This window comes from Macrobrachium nipponense, chromosome 11, assembly GCF_015104395.2.
Source record: "Macrobrachium nipponense isolate FS-2020 chromosome 11, ASM1510439v2, whole genome shotgun sequence".
Classification (NCBI taxonomy): Eukaryota; Metazoa; Arthropoda; class Malacostraca; order Decapoda; family Palaemonidae; genus Macrobrachium; species Macrobrachium nipponense.
Window position 1 is genome coordinate 8089581 of NC_061087.1, and position 19859 is coordinate 8109439.

The window sequence follows — 19859 nt, forward strand, 5'->3', positions numbered from 1 at the left end:
AGAATGAAAAACCCATCACGCCCTTGGCCCAGGAGCTTTTGAAGTTCGTAGTTTATCTTTCTAGTAGGGGAAGAGCCTGAAAGAACTCTTTGCCCTATGAGAATTATGAAGTATTTCCTTAAGAGGAAGGAACAACTTAAGGCTAATCAAGATGTACTTTGGTGCTCCGTAAAGGACCCCACTCGGCCCATGTCGAAGAATGCTCTTTCCTTTTTTCTGAGAAGCCTTATTACAGAGGCACATGTTGCCTGTAAGGAAGATCAGTTTAGACTACTGAAAGTGAAAGCTCACGAGGTGAGAGCCATCGCAACTTCGCTTGCATTCAGAAAAAACAAAAAAATATGTCTGTGCGGAACTTGATGGAGGCGACTTTTTGGAGATGCCAATCGGTTTTCGCAAACCACTACCTACGTGATGTAAAATCACATATGATAAATGCTTCGCCTTGGGTCCTTTCGTATCGGCGGATTCGGTGCTGGGGCAGGAGCTGAAACTTATCCTGTGTAAATTTTTATATGTTACCCTATATTTTATATTGTTGTTTTTGGTTGTCTGAAAGAGGTGCAGGAGGCACCTCTTTTGTCGTAATATTAACCCTTTGTATTTTGGTTAGGTGGTCTGGTGGGTTTTGGCTCCTTGCAGAGTAGTGGTAAGGATCTGTTAGGTAAGCGGACAAGGTCCCTCTAACAGCATCCGACTTGGATTCTACCACAATAGGGGATCAATTATTCCCAGTGTAGATCCGAGAGTCTTTCAGCATCAGGTCACGTCCTAGCTGTAGCTCTCCAGGCAATGCAGACTCAGAGATAGTATCTATGAAGTCTTCATCCTGAAAAGGTGAGAACCAAGGTTTTTATATCCTACAACATTAGTTGTTTCCCGTCTTACCTGTATTATTGAGCTGTCTCTTACCCTCCACCAAGGGTGCCAATCAGCTAAGTATATATCTGTCAGGGAAGTTCATGTACAAAAATGATATGTTTAAACTACAATAAAGTTTTGTACATACTTACCTGCAGATATATACGATTAATGGCCCACCCAGCCTCCCCTCAGGAGACAGGTGGAAGAGAAAAATCTGACAAGCTTACGGGAGTGGTTCGTACATCCGCCACCCAGCGGCGGGGTAAGTAGACCACCTGACCTACCTGTCGCGTGTGCCGCGAGATTTGAAATTCTGTCGGGAACGTCGGAGACTATAGCTAAGTATATATCTGCCAGGTAAGTATGTACAAAACTTTATTGTAGTTTAACAATATCATTTTTTGCTTTCTCATTTTGTAGTTAAATGTTTACACTCAAATTTTTTTAACTTTAGGTGATCAATTTCTATTATGCAAATTTGTTCAAACCGCTCGGGATGATGAGCAATATATATGAGCTGAGATTCGTCGAGGTGTTAGTAGCTTGATATTATTTTCATGCTGAAAAATAACTGGGAACCTTTGACCTATTTTACTCTGGTGCAAATAATTCATGGTTAACTGTCTGGATTTCACTTGGCATGTTACTTATTAGATCACTAAAGAAACATATACAAGTAAAACTTCTCCAGCTGAAAGCAACTTGCATTACCGTTAATTTCAAGGTTCAGGGCTAAAAAATTTTTAATTTAGCAAAATAGCTTAACTGTATATTGCAACTAGTTGCTGCCACCAGAATATACAAGAAAGTACACTAAAACCTCTCTCTATTGCAACCTATTTGAATCAGAGGCAAAGTCATTTTGTATTAGTTCAACACAATTAATTTCCCCAAATACTCTAGGGGGTAGTCATAACTTTTACACTAAATTATGCTGCATAAAAAGTAATATAAAGAAATAGTAAATGCCGGTTACTGTTTTTTAAAAATAAAGAAAACTATTACCAATTTGTCGTCTTTTTCAGTGATATACATTACAAATAGTAGAAAAATTTATATTATATATGGTATTTGGTGCAATTTTTACTTGATTACACTGTATTGTACTTGATTACATTGTATTGTACTTTTAATTTTTTTAAATTACTTTATTGTACTTGATCTTTTAAAAATTACTGTACATATTGTACTTAAATTTTTAAAATCACTAGAAGTGTATTGAGGAGATGAGGTGATTAAGAGGCAGTGTCTGGGTATTTTCTAATTTAATATCACATATTTCTGACAAGACATGAACTTCCGCAAATGCAGAAGTCTAACATCAGAGCAAGATGGGTATAATTTTAGTCAGGTGTCTACTAACATATGGAAAAAAGTTAACAATTCTTTGTACAAAATAAGGAAAATTCTCCTTACATATGCTTCAAAAGCTTGAAGCAATTTTACATTTACAGATGGATTTGGTTTTACAAATGAGAGTACTGTACTTCCTGCAAATACATGAAAATCACTGCTCCAGCCAACCATCTTTGATTTGCGTTTTCTGCGGAAACTTTGTTCTGCAGTAGGTCAAGTTTGTTGTTATGAATGGTGGCTCCCTCGGAGAGTTTTACAGGCAGGAGGAGGACGTGTGCATCAATTCTTATAAATGCATGCTATTTTGTTCGGCACAGTTCTTTGGGGACGTAGGCATTTCTGACTGCATTGTGTGTTTTTTCTGGTATTCTTTTCAATATTCTACGGTCATTGGGAGGGAATGGGTGGCTCTGCTGGTACTATTGCTAGTGACCATCCTTAGTGCTTCTTCCGGCAACGTGTTAAATTCTGCATGTGGGGCCATTCTCAGTCCTAATGATATACACAGCAACTCTTCTCCACCTCCAATCTCAACATTTGGTGGTGAGCACTGCTTTCAGGGAGCAGTAGAACTGCTTGATCATACCATTTGCTTCTGGGTTTTATGCGTGAAGTTGCGGCCCCTATTGCAAGTGATGTGTATTCAGTGCTGGCTGACCCAGTTTATTAAAGCCAGCACACAAATTTCCACTATCTGAGAGGTACTGTGTCATGCCATCTGGTAATCTGGTCAGTGATTGTGAAGTTACCTGTACCCTTTGGAGGGTGAATGGGTAGGGGTTCCACAATGTCGATGTAAATGTGGGCAAAGCATCGCTTTGTTGTAATGAATTGTCCTATCCCTGACTGTATGCCTCATGACCTTGGATATTTGGCAGGGGAGACTGCCACTTACCAAACTTTTACTTGGTTAATAAAACAAAAAAATTAAGCCTCAATATTTGAATTAAGTGCTGTGGAGGGTTCCTCATTCATTCCTCTATACTATCAAGAGTACAGAATTCTGTAAATAATGACAGCAAACTCTAATTACCTCTGCAATTAGTATTGGAACTCTGTACATCACTTTTCAGACCGCTCAAACTTATTCCTCCATCTGGAACAAAAAATCAAGATTAAGCTAGTGGATGCTATTTTGAGGCAAATCATACCAACATAAAATGCCACCGTTGTAAAAGTAATTTCCATATTTCTTGGGTATACAAACCAATGTCTTTCTATTTATGGAATACCTTAAAGCAAATGTCATAGAATGGCTGCGACTTGGGTAACTTGCTGTGAGTTGGGAGGGATGGGGGATGATAAGAAAATATGGTGGGGTGGTTGAGGTGGGAAAACTTACGAAAAAGCATTAGTTTGTATATTACTAAGGAAAAACTCAAATTACTTGAGAAAATCAGTCACCTGTTCCTAAGGAGTTACAAACACCAAGTCTTTCAAAAATATACCCCGAATCTTTGCACACATGTCAAGAGAGGAAAGTCCCTGCTAATCCTATTCACATTTTAGAAATGCAGGACAAGGAGTTATTCAAGAGGAATACCTTAAAGAACTTGTCACGAGATGGCTGTAACATGGTTGACAGGGAGGGTAACTTGCTGGAGCTGGGAGGGAAGGGGGCGGGAGGGGGGATTGGTTGGTTGGCGTCATTTTTGAGAGCAATGTTCCTTTAGCAAATGATGAGGAAACATAGTGGGACAAAGTTTGGGCAATCCCAGACTTTTCCCTAAGATGAAGTCCCACAAGTTTGTAGTTTTCTTGGTCTATGGTAAATTGCTGGGTTAGATAAAAATCCTACCACAACTCCCCTTCCCCTTGTTATAGAAGTGGGATGGAGAATGACACATTCAAGGTTGGCAGAACAGGCACTCGTAGTGCGCTCACCTTGAAGTCATTCAGGTCCAGCTAATACTTCAGCTCGAATGCTTTCAATCAAGAGCAGCATTAATCCTGTTTACTCTCCATGATAGAATAAACTGCGCAACAATACAATTGATTATAAAAAGAAAAAAGCACATGCACAGTGTCTCACAGCTTAAAAAAAAAAAAAAAAAAAAAAAAAAAAGGGATTTTGACGTAAGGAAAAATCTATTTCTGGGCGATTGGCTCGTGTCGCCAGCGAAATATCCTTTAATCTATTATTATTAGGGTAAATGTACTAAACACATACCAGAGAATAAATAAATAAAGAAAAAGGTCAGTACAACTGACTCGCTCACCCTCCAAGAGGGTGTCGGTATGAACACTATGGCGAGTGAGACCACTACCACGAGCCGAATGCCAATAGAAATCTCCCACTACAAAATCCCCACAAGAGGAGAGCCGACCCACAGAGTGGGCAGCAACTACTACTACTCCATCCCATGCTGCCGACTGCTGCGCCTCTGGTGGCCATCCTGAAGTTATGCAGACAATCTTGGGCGATGGATGGGTAGGGCGGGATTTCGCTGGCGACACGAGCCAATCGCCCAGAAAGAAATATGATTTTTCCTTACGTCAAAATCCCTTTTCTGGGCTCAGCTCGTGTCGCTGCGCGAAATCGTACCAGAGAAATAGCACAAGATTGTAAACAAAATAAAAAAGAGGTCTCAAATAAAAGGTAAAATAAAATAAAAGAATATAATTGCTAATAAGGATACATATACACAATGATACAAAATAGAAATATGCTTAAATTAAACTTAATTCTAATAATATTTCTTAACTTAAGGTAATTTACATATATACAGGGGTAATATGGCATATATGTACCAAAATAGTATCTGTGTAAGGATATGTATCAGAAATCCAGAGCAATTAACATTAATAAGATGAAACAAAACCAAAACTCAACAATAATAAACATATAAAGGAATGTATATAACTTAATATACAAAACCCGTAACCATTGTTTACAAATAAGATGTATCCCTAGCATAAAAATAAGGGGATGACATCCAAGAGATCAATATCCACAATCAATTGTGAGTGCCCCTAGCAAAAAAATAAGGGACACCCACCACATCATCATAAAAGCAGCTAAGACACAAGGTAACCGTAGATGAACAAGGCAGGAATAGACGAACTGTTGGGTGAGGCAGGTAGAAAGGAGGACTGGATCTACTACTAAAGATTAGGTAGAGTCGGGGAAACTATGTTACCCGCTGCTACTGCTGAAAATTTCAGAGCTTCCAAGGACTTTAAGTAATGACGTTTGAACACTGTCGGCGATTTCCATCCAGTATACTTTTTCAACTCATCGAAGTTCATATGTTGGAAATAGTTAATTGAGGTGGCTACTGCCCTGACATCATGTGCTTTTGGAAAAGAGTCAGGATTGGCTTGTTTAATGAAGTACAGGATTTGTTGCCTGATGCCTTTAATAGATAAAGTACCACCTTTTTCTCTCTTAAAGAGAGGACCCGATGAGGATGAGGAGGTCCTAGACAGAAAGGCTCGTAAGGTTGAAACTGGGCAAAGAGATACATCTTGTGGAAGGGGTAGTACCTTCCATGGTTCCCACCTCATCAAAGGATCTTCATTCTTAGCTGTAAAACTCCGTTCCGGAGAAAGTAGCACTTCCCCTGTGGAAAGGAACTGAATGTGATCCGGATCTCTGGATAAAGCCGACAGTTCTGAAATTCTAGCTCCTGAGGCCAAGCTTAATAAAAATAGAGTTTTTCTTAAGAGCATTATAAACGAGCATGTGTCATTATTATCAGTTTCTGAAGCCAGCTTTAGAACATCGTTTAAGAACCATGATACTGACGTAGGCCTTACAGAAGGTCTAAGTCTAGCACACGCCTTGGGAATAGACGAGAAGTAGGAATCTGTCAAGTCTATGTTGAAACCAAATTGAAAAATCTTTTTCAAAGCTGACTTGTTTGTCGTAATCGTGCTAGCTGCTAAGCCTTTTTCAAATAAGGATCTGAAAAAGGATATAGCTGAATTGATTGTCATGATCCTAATGTCTGATTCTCTCAGGAAGGTTGCTAACTTTTTGACAGCAGCATCATACTGTCTCAAAGTTGAATCTCTTTTATCGGATTCCAAGAAGAGAATATTTTGAGGGTCAATATTCGCATCCCTTTTCGCTGCAAACTTCATGAAATCCATAAAGTTAGGGTTTTGAGAATCCCTGAGGAAGCGAACACAGTCTTCGTTTGTACTGACTGGGAGAGCCTGGGACTGGAATCCGAAGAGGGCGAAGACCCAGTTCCAGAATTAGAGGGTACCAATTGCTCTTCGGCCAGTCTGGGGCTACTAGAGCCACTTGACCCTTGAATGACCTGAGTTTGTTCAACACCTTCATGAGAAGATTCACTGGAGGAAAGACATAAATCTTCTCCCAGTTGTTCCAGTCTAGAGCCAGGGCGTCCGTGGCATAGGCCAGAGGGTCCAGGTTGGGGGCCACATAACATGGGAGTTTGTGGTTCGCTTGAGATGCGAAGAGATCCACTTGTAGGCCTGGAACTCTCTGAAGAATCCATTGGAACGAACTGTTGTCCAGTGACCATTCCGACTCTAGAGGTACTGATCGGGATAGAGCATCTGCTATGACGTTTCTCACTCCAGCTATGTGGGTGGAGGAGAGATGCCAACTGAACTTGTCCGCCAGGGAGAAGATGGCTACCATGACATGATTTAGATGACGTGATTTGGAGCCGCCTCTGTTTATACAATGTACTACCACTGCGCTGTCCAAGACTAGCTTTATATGGAGTACTTTGGCGGACGTAACCTTTTCAGAGTCAAGAACACTGCCATTGCTTCCAGTACGTTTATATGGAACTGACGGAACTGAGGTGACCAGGTTCCTTGAACTTTCTTGAACTGGGAATATCCTCCCCAACCGCTTAATGAAGCGTCTGTGTGGATGGTAATTCCTGGTGGAGGAAACTGAAGGGGCACTGATACCGATAAGTTTCTTGACTTTCGCCCACAGGCCGGAGTCGATTCCGTAAGAATCATAGGGACTGAGGATAATTTGTCCCTGGACCTGACATTTGCTCGTGAGCGCCAGATTCTGGTTAGGTCTTTCAGTTTGGCTTTCATCAGGATGTTTGTCACTGATGCAAACTGGAGTGAACCCAGGATCCTTTCCTGAGTTGTTCTTGACGCCAGTTTGTGACTCAGAAATTGCTTGACTGCTTCGCTAATTCTTTCCTCTTGGTTGATGGATCGACAGAGTATGGGAGGATAGATTCCATTGAATGCCTAGCCACTGAAAGTTTGACTCTGGAGTGAGTCTTGACTTGGTCCTGTTTATCTTGAAGCCTAGATATTCCAGGAACTGAATCACTTTCAGTGTTGCTCTGTTGCATTCCTCGACTGTTGAAGCCCAGATCAACCAATCGTCGAGATACGCTACTACCATAACCCCTTGCGATCTTAGTTGTTGTACTACTACTTCCGCCAGCTTCGTGAACACCCTGGGTGCTACGTTGAGCCCGAAAGGAACTACCTTGAAGGAGAATGTCTGGTCTCCTATCTTGAAGCCAGATACGGACGGAAGTGTCTTGCAATAGGGATATGATAGTAAGCGTCTGTAAGATCGATAGAGGTGGTGACGGCCCCACGGGGAAGTAAGGTCCGCACCTGCGAGATCGTGAGCATCTTGAACTTGTCGCAGCGAATGGCTAAGTTTAAGAGGGACAAGTCTAAGATTACCCTTCTTTTTTGTGAGCCTTTCTTTGGCACGCTGAACAAGCGACCTTGAAAGTTTTAACCTGTTGACTCTCGCTATAGCTCCTTTCTGAAGGAGATCCTCCGCATACTCCGTCAATTCCTTGGAAGGAAGTTGGCGGAAAGGTCTGGATGGGGGTGGGCTCGCTAACCAGCTCCAACCCAGGCCTTTTGACACAATGCTCTGAGCCCACTTGCTGAAGTTCCACCGGTGGCGAAAGTGAAACAGCCTCCCTCCTACCTGAAAATCCTCATTGGTTTTGGTAGCCTCCTCGGCCTCCCCTGAAATGCTTGCCTCTATTAAAGGGACCTCCCGATCCTCTCCCACGAAAGGATCGCTTACCTCTGCCTCCCTTACCCGAGCGGTCATACTTCTGGGAAGCTTGACCCTCGAAGACCTGATTGTAGGCTGGAGAGAGAGAGTAAGAGGTGGAGGGTTGAGGCTGAGGGGAGATAACATAAATCGGCTGTGATTGAGCCTTTGAGGTAGAGGGTTGGGCTGTTTGCACCAAGGGAACAGCCGGAACCTGCTGAGAAAGCGTGGCTGTTTCTTCTGGTAGGGCTGGAAACGTCTGGGTTTCCTTTGAGCCTTACCCTTACCGGCTTGATCCTGTCGTCTCTTGGCCGTAAGACCCCAACGGTCTTTAAGGCTTTGGTTCAATCTCGTAGCCTCTGCCTGAACCTCCTTCACCATCGCTTCTGGGAAGAGGTCTGCTCCCCAGATGCTTGACGTAAGCAACTTATTCGGCTCGTGCCGAATTGTTGCTTCTTGTAGGACATGCTTCCTACAATTCGTCCTAGCAGTGGCGAACTCAAACATATCCGACTGCACCGTTTTGAGTCAAAGATTTGGTAAGAATGCTTAAAGAGTGGCTCTGATCCATAGGCAATGGTAGCCTAAACCACCTCGGTCATAGCCATGGAATTAATAGACCTGGCTAAACCGCGATTTGGAATCGAATTCCGCCTGATAAGGCTATCTGGAAGCCTAGGTAGCTTCTCACCAAACTGCTCCATAGCACAGTCTGGTTTGAGTTTGCCAGCTGAGAAGGTGTTGGGCAAATCTTCCATAATTCACCGGCTGAAGGAAGTAAAAGGAGACGTAGGATCTGCTTCCTTCAGTTGAGGCATGGAATCTCCCTTCTGGGCTGCTGGAATGGTGGTTGTCGCGATCTTTGTCAAGAAAGGGAGCTGGGTACTCTCTTCCATCGTAAAGATCGTAAACGGACTCTTAAAAGGTTGGATTTTCGTGTTGGAACAATCCATGTCCTCTAGGCACCTGAGCCATTCTCTCTGAGCCTGGTCTCGTGAATAGAGGACTGTCTCTTTTGGTACCTTATCGTCCCGAGTCATGGCTGAGGCGGTGAGCCTGGCGTAGCCGATGAACGGAGGCTGAAGGTCTTCCGGGTTAGAACTCGAAGTCTTCAATCCTCCGAGTTCCACATTCCGGGATAGAGATAAGCCCGTCTTGGAAGGGGGCGTATGACGCTACTCTCTCAAGGGTTGTTCATTGAGAACGGAGGTAGAGAGTCATACGGTGGGGGTAATTGGGCTCCCCCTGTGCTGAAAGGTGGAGAAGAGGCTAGTGGAGCTTGGCTCAGTCCGGCTATAATGTTGTCCTGAGAGGTGATCCTATCAGACAACCGGGAGATCATTTGTTCCATGCTGTTTTTCAGAGAACCAACCAGATCGCCCACTTGTTGTAACAGACCGGCGTTGGAGTCCAAAGCCGGAGCTGCTGCGGAGGTGGAAGGGTGGCTCTGAACCGGAACCAAGGGAAGCGGAACTGACGACTCCGCTGGAGTATGAGATCTCTCCCTGGAGGATTTACTCCTAGAGGACTTAGAGCCGGACCCAGAAGCTTTAGATCTCTCTGCTCCGGGATTCCTAGCCGGAGACTTACGAGAAGAAGATGATGCCGACGCCGACTTTTTAGACGACGACGACGTCTTCGTCAAGGTTTTCACTGCTTGACCTTTGACCTTGGGTCTAACGGAAGCGTCAGGAGAAGTATATAGTTCATTACCCGTAAAGCCTTGGTAAGGATGGGAGGGAGTTGCAGGGGTTGAGAAGATCCAGTCGCACCCAAGGGCATCCCTTGGGTGTCCAACGTACCTACCTCGACCAACAGGTCGTCTACACCTACCATAGGTTCAACATTAATATCAAGCGTCGCGACTTCCGAGGAGATGTCCTGGCCTTGGTCCGTCAACGGGCAGCCAGCTGTTGCTGGATGAAAGCGATAGTCGGGGCCGCCTCTGCTGGGTCGACGTAGCCTGTAGCCTTGCCTCCGGGGAAGATTAGTTACCGCCAACTTCTTCTCAAGAATGTAGGGCATACCCTTGGCGGCGTTCTTCCCAAAACCGCCGACCCAGGCCCGCAGGGTTGCCAGTGCGGTATCCCTCACAGCCGGAGCCTGGAAGAGGGGGTATTGATTAGATTTTAAGATTAAACTTAAAACTAAAATCAATTTAAAAGCTTAACTTAAAATTATAGGGGCTACAAAACCCCATGAATTTTATCTTAAGTTAGGGATTAATGTAAAAACTTAAGCACTATAACAAATGAAGACCAGTTAACGGAGTTGGAATACTTACCCCGTCTAAGAGCTGGCTCACCAGATCATAACAAATGGTACACGTCTCGTGGTACCAGACCTGGATGTCCCCGTGCGGAGTCGCGCATGGAGCATGGGACCGGCAAACTTCATGTCCACATGGGTCTTGAAGTGTGGCGGCGTCATCCGGATGCTCACAGTTGGTGGTCTGTAAGTGAAAAGACACATGAGTATCTTAAAGACTATCACTTACAGGCTAAGGACAGAAGAACTCCGTTGCATGCCGGAGCTCGGAAAAAATTTGGGCATAACCCCTCCCTTATCGCCTGAATAGGCTATAACCCCGGAGAGATCCGGTGAAACAGGTAAGGGAGGGGGATGGTTTAAGGTAGCTTAAGATAAACTTACTAGTTTAACATAATAGATCTTAAACCTATAAAACTCGAACGTACCGGACTAAGTCCAGTGCGTGGCGGAGTGTCGTAACTCAGCGAGACGGAGTGGTTAGAAGGGACCAACTGTCTGCCCCGGTCCACCCTGCTGGGTGGACTAGCCCCTTTCCGCTGGATGCCAGGTCTCCGGTAGTAAAGGAGCCCTAGTAAGGTGGGAAAGAGCGAGAGGACATACAGACTTGGGCTAGCAACGGAGCGACGGAGTAGCAACGGAGGGGGGAAAGGCCAGTCCCCCCCACCTTACCATCCGGCCGGACCGAGAAGCCGGAGAGGTCGAGTCCAGTCTGGATCTGTCCCGTCCCTCTACTCCCTCCGCCTGGGGGGAGAGAGGGAGGCGGGCTCGGGTATGCGGAGCGAGCATGGGCAGACCGACCCACCCCCCCCGACTCTATGGAAGAGCGGGAGGGGGGGAAGGTGACTGGACAGGCGTCTGGCTGCCCCGTGATCACGTAGTGACCATGGGGCGGTAAGTACAAAACAATGGACAACATAGCCTAGAAACATAACCAGCTGATCAGAGAGATGCTATCGGGAAGCAACCGAACTGAAGAGCGTAGCATATAGGCCCTATGGGCCACCACCTAGCTAAGCAAAGCCAGACGCCTAACTAACCTAAACAAATATCATATAAATAATTCAAATGAATAATATGAAAGAAGAAACAAAATAGTAGGAGAAAAAAATCCAGGAGTGTACGACTAACCCGAAGGAAAGTCTACCACTCAAAGCTAGCCGAGGCCGATACTAAGAGCCGTGGCTAGGGTCTGGATGGAAGGAGCCTACATAAGGTAAAAGACATGCATGCATGACAAAACCGTGTAGACCGTACCCTAAACAAAGCGGATGATTAAAATAGAGCGTACTTAAGTAAGGGGATGTTCTGGGTATGGGCGACCAAGAACGAACCCACCACGAGGCAGAACATGCTGCCATGCTTCCGACCTAGAGTTCGTATTTATACCTAAAAAACGGCAAATACGGGCTCAGGGCCGGAAAAAAACCAAATAGCAATAAACACTGAGTACTTAACTTAGCTGCTGCGATGGCTGCACGCTCCATGATAAAGAAATCCAAAGAAAAGGGCACAAAAAACACAGAGTAAAAAAGGGCACGTGTGTATCGTGTGCGCTAACTGAAAAGGATGGCCACCAGAGGCGCAGCAGTCGGCAGCATGGGATGGAGTAGTAGTAGTTGCTGCCCACTCTGTGGGTCGGCTCTCCTCTTGTGGGGATTTTGTAGTGGGAGATTTCTATTGGCATTCGGCTCGTGGTAGTGGTCTCATCGCCATAGTGTTCATACCGACACCCTCTTGGAGGGTGAGCGAGTCAGTTGTACTGACCTTTTTCTTTATTTATTTATTCTCTGGTATGTGTTAGTACATTTACCCTAGAAATAATAGATTAAAGGATATTTCGCGCAGCGACACGAGCTGAGCCCAGAAAAAATGTCTCACAATAGGCAAAGGAAAAGGAAACTTATCCAAATATGGGACTTTATCGAAAATTGCATTTTTCCTAACTATACAAACCTGAGGTCCTTTAACAATAGGAAGTAGCTAGAGGCAGCTGGAACTGTTGTAAGCTTCGAACAAGGGGAGAACGGTAGTTAACTGCTTGTCCGACAGTGCGCGCACCCGCGCGCCGAAGAATCACTTTTGCTTTAGGCCCATGCAAAAAGTTGCAGAGTGAGGGGTGGCATGAGGTGGGACTATATGTAAAGGACCTCAGGTTTGTATAGTTAGGAAAAATGCAATTTTTGACAAATTGCCATTTGTTCCGACACGAATACAAACCCTCGGTCCTTTAACAATAGGAAGACTCACTTCTTGGTGGGAGGAATCTGAGTCTTTTTGGTGAACAGACTGGTGTTTGTCCAACCTTTGAAAGCCTCCCTGGTCGTAAGAGCGAGGGAGGGGTCCAAGCCTCTGTCCGATTGATCGGGGTGTGCACCGCAGGATCAATGTTCAGACCTCTGGGCCAAGTACTAAGAGAGAGGCAAGCGTATCTCTTCGTACCAGCAAGCAAGAACTTGTTCCTGTTTGCAAGAGGCAACATAAAGTATGGGTTTGTCTCAAGCTGGCATCCACTTCCTCCCCTTTGTTGGAGGAAGTGGTGGATATACGCTCCTATCCCTAGTGAAAGGGATAGGATGGGGCTCTGTTGAGTAGCTCACCTGCATCTCGTCCTTATCCAGCAGGGTGACGACTGTGTCCCTCTACCCACAGGTAGAGGGGAAGAAAAAGATGGGAAGAGGAGCCAGTCACACTCTCATTCACTCATCCATTCTTACAGTCACACCAGGACTCGATGCTGTTCAGCCTGCGAGGGTCTGGGTTCGCTACACGTGTTGAGCAGCCACCACGGGTCCCAAGGAAAAAGATCCAAGGACCTGTGGGCAATATCCCGAAGGTAGAAGGAGGTGCATGTGGTCTGGTTGGACCAGACCCCTGCCTTCAGTACCTGCGCCACGGAGAAGTTCTTGCGGACAAAGCAGCATAGCCTTCATATCGGAGGCGGTGAAGTCCATTAGGGAGGGGATTGTGAAAGACTCGAACCAATCGTCAGGGACCGAAGGGTTCTGAGTCTTCGCTACGAAGATCGGTACGAAATCGAGCGTCACAGATCCCCATCCCCTGTATGCTTGACTTCGCAGGAAAAGTCATGCAGTTACCTCAGATAAAAAGAAGGGAATAGTCGCATGACCTATCCCTCTTCTCGACTTCGGTGATGTCCAGTACCCATACTGATCTATCCGTCTGCAGCGAAGTGTCTCGCATCCTCCTATCCCCATGCAGCGAAGTTCTTCTCGGTAGTGGATAGGACACCACCATTCGATGGTGGGGGTACTGGGACAAGCTATTAGGACGAAGTAATGATTGATCGGGAACCACCGAACTAAGTCCACAGCGTAGTTGGTAACTGACTCGGGCGCTCTGACAGCTGCCGACTGACTGGTTCGGTAGTAAGGCAAGTTGTCCAAGCATCCAAGTAAGTCATGTGACCTTCTTACGACCTTCGCCGTTTAAAGGGTTATGCCGAGAGACCAAACAAATAGTGTATTTGTTTGTCACCAATGCCGGACGGTGAGGTGATTATTCTCTTAAGGCATGTGCCCAACAGGCGAAAGTCAATTGCCTTCTAGAGACCGAGATCCCTGAAGGCAAGACATTCTCATAGTTGTTGAATCTCAGCTAAGGAGAAACAACACTATGTGCCGTTGAAGACAAAGGTAGACATTGAATGCAACCTACGTCTTCACAGACAAATCGAGAGAAGGATTCTCAAGATTCAGAACCTGTGCTTACAAATGACTGAAAACGCTAACCGCTATTTCATTGCTGTCCGGTGAGGAGACGTAGATGCAATGAAAGCCGGGCGCTTTTCAGTAATGAAAACACAGGGGAGAGCCGCCTGAAGAACTGCTTCTCATGGGCTGAACATTTGGAAGTAGAGCTGTCAGGTCGGAGAGTAGGCGATGTCTTCTGACACATCTGTTAATTCGGTGTGAACAATGAACAATTGCACACCTACGAATAAGAGAGATTTTGAAAACAAACTCATATGTCTGCAAAATCATTCGCATTATTGCAGTGCGATGCAGCGGGAGACTAGTACAGACTTCTGTTACCGTGCGGTAAACAGAAAGATAAAAAAGTCCAAGAGATATCTCTGTTGAAAATTCTCGCAATGTCGAAGGCGATGGAATCGAGCGTCACAGCAGTAGATGGTCCTTCATTATTGCGAGAATCCCCGTTAATCAGAGACTTAAGTCCATGATTGTTGGGCAGAGATACGGTTCGGTAGTCAATCAAAGCAGGGGAGAGAGAGACATAACTGACCGTGCATCTCGGAGACCCAGCTGATACTGAGCTGCTATCAGGCAGTTCAATACGCAGTAGCTGAGCTCTTGCTGACTCGTCATCCTGAGTTGCCAGGTAATCCATTCCACGAAGGAATGTGTTCGGCTAAAACCATCGAGCATAAAAAATACGCTCGAGCAATTATATTTAAACGAAACGGATTTCGGTAAATACAAAAGCTGATTTGGTGTTGTCGTGACAATACCAAGTATCTAAAATCAAAACTGGTAACTGCTGGGAGGTTGCAGGCAGCCCCGAGTTGCAGTTCAATTAAGATACAATTCGTCTAGGTCACAATCTGTAGAGTTAACTACGGTATGCGCCTACCCCCCGGACAATTCAACTGCTTAACAGAATCATGTCGCGAGGGTAATATACATAGTATATTTGTAGGTTCTGTACAACGACCTCCATCCTAAATTATTTTCCCCTCGAGGAATGAGAATAAGGATTGGAGATCGACCGCCTTCGTTCTCTAGTCAAGAGAGTGAAAGAGAAGTCTTCCCCGAAGGAAAGCTTCAATGGTGAACAGAATACCGAAGACGATAGTTCAAGCCAAACTGGATGTTCCCGTCCGTTCTTCTCTATTCCAGGTTGGTCGCCTACTGTGAGATACTCTTCTTTCAGCAGCAGTCTTCTTCCCAATGCTAGAAATTCCAGGAATTCGAGCATAGGCGAGATTCCCGATTATCGTGTAACAATTATCGGGGATTCTCATCTCGCTCACTTTGGACCGTGGTCTCGCATAAGTGTTTGGAGATCATAAAAAACTCGAACACTGAATGCGCTAGAAATTCTGTAGAATTTTAAGCACTCTGCGAAACCCCCACCGAATTCGTCAAACGATATCGGCTGGTGGTCCTCTCGATTCCCGTAGAAATCGAGGATGGGGCAGGATCCCTCCTCAACGACCGGGGCTTACGTCAGGTAGGACCCGAAGGTCCCCCCGGTAGTGCAGTCCCCAACGTGGGATCCTTCAGAGAAATCTCTGTAGGATCCCTCCCATTTCCCTCGTAGCCGTAAGGAAAGAGGGAATGGGGGAGGAATTGGATACTCGCTTGCCTTCCCAGTGGAACTAGCAGTTGGAGAAGAGTAGGAGCAGCCATCGCCTTGCGGCGATGGCCTCTCAGAGTCTGGGAAAACGTATCGTCAGGAGAAAACGTTTTCTCGAGGAGGGTTACGAACTCGCACTGTAGGTAAGGGTCTGCCGCCACTGTGAACATCGTCTGGGTGGGGCTGATCGACACCTGACAGGAGAGAGCCGATACCGTCCTCCGACTCTTTCCAGTCCTCGTCGAAGTCGAAACCTCTCAGGAGGACCGAAGGGGTATTTAAATACGGTGTCCGAAGACACGTAGAAACGCCGCTGTCGCAGTAGAGGAGGTGGAAGTAGCTTGTTCGACCGGCCAGATCTGAGAGAGCCTTCTTATCCGGAGACGAGAGACTCTGGTTCAAGACAGAATCGGTAAGCTCCGATCGCTGGTGGGAGCGGCGATCCGTCCCCAAGGTCGTTGCGCTGACGAATCAGCGCCATAACCTCGACAAAGTTCCTCTGGATCTCGGAAGTCACAGCATCTTGCAGAGTAGGACCGTCAAGCCCCTCGAACAAGAGCATTCCGAGAACCTCCCCCTTAAGGGGGCCGGCCGGAACCTCTATATATGGAGGTATAGGGCGAAAAATGCAAAGTCATGAAAAAATTCAATGGAGCTTCATATGGCAATTGAGAATACGTATACGAAATATTTCGTCAAAATTCCTCTTACTTTCGTAGTTACAGGGTAATTAGTTAACGTAACTCAATAAGCCTAAAACATTGATCCGTACAAGAAAATGCAATATTTCTTCTATTATCGTAAATTTTGATAATTATTGTCAAAGAAATTGGGAGAAATGGCATCTGTAGACATTCCCCGAGTCGAGAAGGAGAGACCAAGCTCAAGCTACCAAGCCCAGTCCTGATTTAGTGCGATCACAGACGTCAAGTAGTCTACACGTTCCATTTCACGTCTGACATTCGCCTGCTTTCACGTATGTTTATGTATGTTTCGGCAAGAATTTCATCATGCCAATGAGGAAAAGACAAAGGAAACATCTTGCTAACATACAGACAAAGAAAAATCGCTCAAGTATTATTACAGAATATCATAATATATGCGTAGTTAGTGAAGAGAGAGGGGAGGGTTGCTTAGTAACGCCCCCCCGTCTTGCTTGACAGCACACGTCACACTGTGCCTAAGGCTACGATCTTTGAGCAAAGAAATTTTCATTTATGATAAATAACAAAGTTTTGGTTTTTAATACCCAAAATGGAATATGAAATTCATAATAATCATGATTTATTAAATTGTCTTTGTAAAAAAAGTGTACGCCTTCGAGTTTCACCTCTTGACATTCTCTTGCAATTACGTTTGTTTATCTTTGTTTCGGGCAAGAATTTCATCATGCCAAAGAGGAAAATACAAGGAAAACATCTCGTTAACACACAGAAGAAGAAAATTCACTGTAATAAGCAGAGTTAGTGAAGGGGAGAGAGAGAATTGAGTAGGAAGGAGTGCCCCATCTTGCCTCAAGCAGTGCCCCAGGCTGCGATATATGAGCAAAGGGATCATCATTTATGATTAAATTATGATAAATAAAATAGTTTTGGTTTATTAATACACAAAAAACGAATATACATTCATAATAATCATTATTTATTAATATTGTCTTTATAGAAATACGAAGGAAAACTTTGAACGCCCGTATCTCAAAACTATACTTATTGACCTTCAAAATCTATCTTCTCACTTAGTTTTAAAGCTATAACATTGGAATTTGGTATATAACTCAGAAAGACAGTATAGAATAATCAAATAGAGCCCTTTTTTCCAATTTTTGTTTCTTATTTTTTTATAAATTTTTTTCTCCTGATTTATAGGGTTTATTTTTTGACCATATTGAAAAATTCATATCTAGCAAAAAAATGACTTTTAGAAAAAAACTCTCCATTCGATTGGAGGTCTACATCAGGTCTATATATGGTAGTAATCCCAGGTCTTAATATTAAATATCAAGGGAGGAGATAGAATTTGAAAAATGCTTATTTTCGGGATAAATCGCCCTGGCGTCACAAAACCGAAGGTCAGAGGCGAAAATCATATGCGGTTTGGAGATGTCCCAAGTCACCTTATTAAGTGGTATGAATATCAAAGTCCTGTCCTTAAAAAAGGGCATTAGCCGGCCGGCCCCCTTAAGGAGGAGGAACTGCGATAGACCCCTCTCTGATAACTCCTGCCACTTGCGCGTACGTCCTGGTCGGTCCGAAGATCGTACCTGGTACTTACGGCGTCGTGACAGGATCGTGCGTGGCATGCCCCTCACGATCACCCCGCTGTGCCTCGCTCTTCCTGGTGCAAACCGAGGAAGTTGCAGGCACGGGAGAGGAAGACATAACACTCCTCTTTCGCTCGCTGGCAGAACCAGTGGGCTTGGAGGGCTGCAGGCGATCCCAACTTGCAGGCCTAGTCGAGCCGTTTCTAAGGGAAACGGCTAGACCGAGAACAGCGGCCCCGATCTCTTGTGCAGAGGAGCTGCTGCTGGTCCCCCTATCCGCCCGGTCCCTGTGGGAGCGGCGGTCAGGAGACCTGCAGAGACCACTGTCGCGGTGAGACCGGTGTGTGTCCTCGCGGCGCGTCATACCGCTGGTACCAGCCGAGGCTGGCACCAACGATCGGGAGGGGGGAACCTCTTCCCAGCCTCAGCCCGTGGCGGGTCAGAGACAGTCACGTCTACCAGGGTTACCAGCTAGTCGCTGCGAGAGCGGCCGCTGGCCTGGCGAGAGTCACATGAGCGGCTCTCACCAGCTTCTGCTCCGTGCCACAGTCCTGGCGCCGAGCGAACTCTGGCGCCAAAATTTTGGCTATACGCTCTCCCGCTGGAGATCGTATACTCGGAACTTCTTGCGAACGAGAGACAGAGCCGGAAACTGGGGTAGCGGCAGCGCCGCAAACACCAGGCGAGGAAGTACCGGTGTTAGTCGGTACGCCTCTGGTCCCCGTCTTCTTCTTCCTTGCGGAAGGGGAGACGGGCCCTGTTCCTGAAAGAGCAGGAGGACCGGCAGAAGAACCCCCCCATCCCACGGAAGTGGAACAAGCCCTTAGAAGTTCCTGAAGGAATACAATGAGGAAGCTGAGCGGGGGGCAGGAAAGAAGACGAAGAATCGGATACCAAGGGAGTCGCGGGAGAGCTTTCTGACGACTTCCTGGCAGACCTAAGCTTCCCCTACCCCCGCACAGTAGAGAAAAGTAATATGAAAATGAAACAGAATACTGCACTTGCGATCCACTTCATAGAACTTAAAGGGGGAAGGATCAATTCCCGGGTAAGAGCGGAAACTTGATCCATAATAATATGATGCTATCATAAAATATATATGAAAATGAAACAGAATACTGCACTTGCGATTTCACTTTCACAGAAAATAAATCGTAAGGATCAATTCCCAGGTAAGAGCGGAAATTGATCTAAAATTAAAATTGATGCAATTAAATAAATGAAAATGAAAAAGAATACTGCAATTGCAAATCCATTTTCATTACATTCTATTCATACAAAATAAGAGGCTCGTGCCGAGCGCATTCACGCTCTCGGCAACGAACGCACAGGGCAAAAATATAATGAAAAGAGTACTTACATTTTTCAATTACACACTTTCGCCCAAAATACATGACTCGGCGCGAGCGCGCCCGCCCTCGGCACCGAGACATAATTCAAGGGTATCAATTTCATGAAAAGAGCAAAAACCGCCGCATCTACGGCGATAGCTCCATGTTGGCTCATAATTAAGTAATGAAAATGAAAACAATGTACTTACAGTTTAATTTTCAAGTCAAACAAACCATTAGTAGAAAACACAATATAAACAAAGCATACGACGATGAAGCGGGCAGAGAGCGATGACGAACACGTCCTTCACACCCGCGGCCAAAAGCAAAAGTGATTCTTCACCTCTCAGGCGCGCGGGCGCGCGCACTGTCGGACAAGCAGTTAACTACCGTTCTCCCCTTGTTCGAAGCTTACGACCGTTCCAGCTACCGCTAGCTACTTCCTATTGCTAAAGGACCGAGG

The 19859-nt window shown here is 45.4% G+C and overlaps 1 protein-coding gene and 1 long non-coding RNA gene across 4 annotated transcripts in view; one reads left to right on the plus strand and one right to left on the minus strand.

Annotated features, from left to right (window-relative positions):
* The window catches only part of LOC135218878 (uncharacterized), an 82195-nt gene that overhangs the window by 57310 nt on the left and 5026 nt on the right, over positions 1–19859 (plus strand). The window lies entirely within an intron of this gene.
* LOC135219185 (uncharacterized) overlaps positions 2126–19859 on the minus strand; it is a 154631-nt gene continuing 136897 nt past the window's right edge. Inside the window, exon 3 of the long non-coding RNA XR_010315396.1 lies at positions 2126–3316. This is a non-coding gene — a long non-coding RNA (uncharacterized LOC135219185). The remainder of the gene's footprint in view (positions 3317–19859) is intronic.